Source organism: Myotis davidii, unplaced genomic scaffold (genome assembly GCF_000327345.1).
Source record: "Myotis davidii unplaced genomic scaffold, ASM32734v1 scaffold346, whole genome shotgun sequence".
Classification (NCBI taxonomy): Eukaryota; Metazoa; Chordata; class Mammalia; order Chiroptera; family Vespertilionidae; genus Myotis; species Myotis davidii.
In genome coordinates this window covers 1,571,769-1,577,210 of record NW_006297386.1, presented here as the reverse complement: position 1 = coordinate 1,577,210, position 5,442 = coordinate 1,571,769, and positions in this window count along the sequence as shown.

Genomic DNA, 5,442 nt, shown 5'->3' with positions numbered 1-5,442 from the left:
CGTTACTCTTTCCTCCTAGTTGTAGGACTTCCACTCAGCCAGCGTTCCTGTGGGTCTGGGTGATGTCCGTTCCGTCTTTTAGTCACACTTTTGAAGTGGTTGTTCGAGGGAGCAAACTCCGGTGTTAACCTATGCCGCCGTCTTGGTTCTCCATAAATTCCATTCTTGAATGTACACACAGGAAGGCCTATGATTAGAATTATGATTTTTTTAAAAATATATTTTTATTGATTTTTTACAGAGAGGAAGGGAGAGGGATAGAGAGTTAGAAACATTGATGAGAGAGAAACATCGATCAGCTGCCTCCTGCACACCTCCTATTGGGGATGTGCCTGCAACCAAGGTACATGCCCTTAACCGGAATCCAACCTGGGACCCCTCAGTCCGCAGGCCGACGCTCTATCCACTGAGCCAAACCGATCAGGGCTAGAATTATGATTTTTATCTCCCTTCTCCCATAGCCAAGGCAATAGTAGCATACCTAATGTACCCTCCTGTAACACTTTCCCCTACTCAGTCACTTAGCCTTATTTAGGATTTTTTGTTTTGATTATTTTATAAAGAATCCAGGTTTTGTGTTCTTTCCCTTGTGTGTGAGTCCCCTTAATATCCAATTTCTAGGCCACTTGGGAACAGTCTAGCTCGATCATCCAACTTTATGTAAATTTTGCCTCATAATTTCTTTTTGGGGGTCTTGTTAGCTCAAACATGTATTTTAAAAGATTTTTTTTGCATTTTATCTAAGTAAAATTGACATGGAAGATATGATAATTACTAAAGGGAAAGTGGGGTAGGAGAAGGTTGATGAGGATATGGGGGGTGGGGGGATAAAAAATAAATAAATAAAATTGACTTGGAAGAAAGAAAAAAAAGTGAGCAGATGAGAAACCATGGAAGAAATATAATGTTATTAAATGCTATCTTAAAAAATAATTTCTAGACTCAGAACTCAGAATTTCATGGGCAAGTACTTGGAACTGTTATGAAACCGTTACTTTTCATGTTCTATAAAAATTTCCAGAGCATAGGAAAAGAATAACCCTAATTTAAAACCCAATGAAGATAGTTAATAAAACGTGTGGGTCCATCTCATTTGTGCATATTAATTTAGGAATCTTGAACAAAATCTTATCAAGCAGTATGCTTAAAAAAGCACATTTTAAAGGAGGATTTATTTCAGGAACATAAAAATAGTTGACTGTCAGGGAATGAAATATACTACCATATTAGATTCCCTGATAATCAAAGGATAAAATCTTTGTTATTATCTCAATAAATCAAAATATATTGATTATATTCAACATACATTTAGCATAAGTGCATAGTAAACTGGCAATAGAAATATTCACAACATACTAAAATGTAGTTATTTTGAAATTAATAATTGATATATTGTTTCATGGTAAAAACTTGGATTTAGAGCCCAAGAGAAAGTGTTAATTTGGTGATTTCATCTTGAGAATCATATTTTTTTAATAGTTCAAGATGGGAAAAAAGAGATCATTAAAAGAGAGGAATATTAGAGTTGGAAGAGACAAGAATCAAGAACAGAACTTTTGGAGTGCTTATAGGAACTGATGTGGACCTAAATAGACACTTTTCGAAATAGGACATTCAGAAAGCCAAGAGACATATGAAAACATGCTCAAAGTCACTAATCATCTGAGAGATGCAAATCAAAACAACAATGAGGTACCACCTCACACCAGTCAGAATGGCTATCATCAACAAATCAACAAATGACAAGTGCTGGAGAGGATGCGGAGAAAAGGAACCCTCCTTCGTTGCTGGTGGGAATGCAGACTGGTGCAGCCACTGTGGAGAAGAGTATGGCATTTCTTCAAAAAAATTAAAAACGGAACTGCCATTTGACCCAGTAATTCCATGGGAATATATCCTAAGCATCCAGAAACACTAATTAGAAAGGATATATGCACCCCTATGTTCATAGCAGCATAATTCACCATAGCTAAGATCTGGAGCAGGAAGGCTAGAGAGGGGTGGGGAGGGGAGGTAAGAGATCAACCGAAGTGCTTGTATGCATGCATATAAGCATAACCAATGAACGCAAGACACTGGGGGTGGGGGGAGTGAGGGCATGTGCCGGGGGTAGGGGAGGCCGGGGGGAAGGCCAATGGGGGAAAAAATGAGACATATGTACTATTTGTAATACTTTAAACAATAAAATAAAATAAAAAGATTTGATTGAGAACCTGGATGGTACAGCTTCTTGGTAAATGTAATAAGGAAAGAATTTTAAGAATAAGACAAGGCCAAATGATGTAAAATACTGTACAATGGTTGAGAAAGAAAGGACTAGGGTAAGTCATTGGATCTGACTTAGGAAGTCAGTGGTGACTTTTCAGAGGGGCATCATAGTAGTGTTGTAGATAGAATACAGATTATAGATTATTGATGCATGGACTCAAAATGGAGTATATACAGTAATTATACATTTTTCGACCTTGTTTGTTAAGAATAGAAGAGAAAAAAGATGGCATGTTAAGTAAAAATATACCTCAAGATTCTGTTTTTTGTTTTTATTTTTATTTTTTTTAAATATATTTTATTGATTTTTTACAGAGAGGAAGGGAGAGAGATAGAAAGATAGAAACATCGATGAGAGAGAAACATCGATCAGCTGCCTCCTGCACATCTCCCACTGGGGGTGTGCCCGCAACCCAGGTACATGCCCTTGACCGGAATCGAACCTGGGACCTTTCAGTCCGCAGGCTGATGCTCTATCCACTGAGCCAAACCGGTTTTGGCTGTTTTTTGTTTTTAAATAAGTAATAGTATTTATAGACTAAAAGGAAAGAAACTTCTGTATGGAGAGATTAAAGAGTTGATGGAGTAACGTTTTGGATATTAATAAACTCAAAGGAAGGAAACTTTCAGATGGAAAGATTAAATCCTGGGATGAAATATTGTTTTGTTCAGGAAACCATAGGGTAATGAACTAAGTAGTAAGATTTAACCTTGGTATGGAAAAAGATACCTTATTATCTGAGAAAGAAGAAAAGAAAAAAGTATATGTAAGCACACTAAGAAATTTAGAAGTGAGAGAAAGGAGGCTAAGAAAAATAATGTTTAGCTTTGATTTCAGTAAAATGAGCTTATTTATTGAGACTAAAGGTAGTATGAGTAGGCTGTAGAATCTTGAAAAATGAAGGAAAAGTTTTTGAACTTGCTTTGGGGATGTTTGATAATAAGTTAATTAGGGATAATTAAAAGAAAAGTTAGCAGAATTATGTGATGAGCTGAAATAACATTAATTTATAGCTAAAAAGCTTAAAATGCAGTGTTGTCTGAAATTTATTTCCATTATGGTTGCAAGTGAGGTTTCCCAGAGAGCAAACTGTAAGACAGAGATTTGCAAGCCAAAGGTTTATTGAGTGCTTTTTTTTTTCTTTTCTTTTTTTCTGCAAAAAGCTTTATTGTTTCATTTGGTCCAATGCCTGGGAGAGGGCTTCGGGGTGGTCAAAAGAATGGCTAGTAGTTTCCGGAAGAGGCTCAGGTAAAGTCAGACACCAGGGAATGCAAAGGGGCTCCTCAAAGGCCTCTGGGCTCCAAAGGCTCCTAGTCCTGCTTGAGGGTGAGCCTTTGGAAGAGATGCCCAGCCCAGCCTAGAGGCTGGCCAGCCTGCAGAGGTGAGTCAGATGTCGCCCATCTTCTTGATGAGTTTCACCTCCTCACCCCGGAAGTGGTCCTGCAGGAGTCACAGAATGAAGCTCTGTGCGGGCAGAATCCAGGGCCTGCAGCTCCCTTGGTTCAGGCTCCTCTCCAAGGCCAAGGTGCCTTCCATGGCCCTGAGTTTTGCCCACTCATCCTGGGAGGCCTCAGCACGTCCTGGAAGAGAATGCGGCCGCTGCGCTGGTTTTGTAACTTTAAGAGAAGCTCACCCTCATGCTTATTCTCCACCAACTCATCCACACCCTCCAGAGCCACATCATCCAGGCTGAAATAGAAGCCCAGGGAGAGGTAGGTGCGGGAGGCCCCAGATGCAGGCTGGCCAGGCGGGTGACCGCAGCCTCCACCTCGGTGGAATAATTCTGACGAATTTGGAAGCTCATACTTGTTTGGCAATAAGGAGTTAAGGTAGAAAAAAAACACCTGGTGTGTTGGCTGATCCCGGAGGTGGTTCTGAGGTGGTGACTGGATGAGATGCAGGAGAGTGGCCGGAGGCTGGAAGAAGGGGCGTCCCTGGGTCTGTTCCATTCAAACACAGTTGAAGCAAGAGACAGATCCGGGACGGTCGAGGGCACTCGAGTGAGTGCTCTTGAGATTAATACTGTGGGAAGAGAAGAAGGCAGGATCTGGCAAAAGGAGCTAATCGGCTGTGATACAATCTCAACAGAGGCCACTGCTAACCCCAGTTGGTGCCCTGCAGAGCTGTCCTGCATTGAGGTGAGGGGACCAGGTTGTTATAACTCCATGTTGACCTATCACTGATGCAGGCAGCCCCTGGTAAGAGGATGTGACCTTAGGCGAGGAGGCTCTCTTTAGTTGAGGGAAATTTCTAGAAAGGCCTGACAGCTAAGAGCTGTTCGTTGACAATACAGTGGGGCCTTGACTTACGAGTGTCCCGACTAACGAGTTTTTTGAGATACCAGCTGTCTCTCTGCCGATTTTTTGTATTGAGTTGATAGAGTAATTTGAGTTAACGAGCTCCTGAACGAGCTCAGTCTCGGAACGAATTAAACTTGTAAGTCAAGGCCCCACTGTACTTGTGTAGCAGGGGAAGGAAGTCTTCAGTCCTGAAGGGACTGGACTCCACATTACAGTATTCACTTCTGCTGCTCAAATCCACTTTTTTCATGTAACTTTTGGGAGTTGGTCCTCTGGGATTCTGTTGGATCACTTTTTATGGAGGAAGTTTACAAAAGGAAAGTTAGTGGAATAAGCCTGTTTCGCAGCCCCCTCAGCAGTCATTGCTGGGTCACCACGCCTACAGCCATAGCAGTCAGCACTGGGTTGTCATGGCAACCCTGCGCTGACTGCAGGACTGACTTCTGGTTGGTTGAGCTTCTGGTCGTGATGGACTCAGGGTTTTTATATATTAGGATTATTATTTGTGTTTTTGTCCTTCAGGAGCTTAGCAGAAATTTTGTCTAACCCTACAGCTCTGGTGTGACTTGCATGGTTTGTGAAGATTTTTTAACCTAAGTAAAGGGACTTTGCATTTTGGAGGATTACTAGGTGAGGTGTTATTCTGTTGGAGTTCACTAATAGCATCAATGCCATTGATTTATTGGTGGGGCATATTTGGTTCTCTGGAAAGCATGGTCTAGATCAGGGGTGGGAAAACTTTTTGACTCGAGGGCCACAATGGGTTCTTAAACTGGACCGGAGGGCCGGAACAAAAGCATGGATGGAGTGTTTGTGTGAACTAATATAAATTCAAAGTAAACATCATTACATAAAAGGGTACGGTCTTTTTTT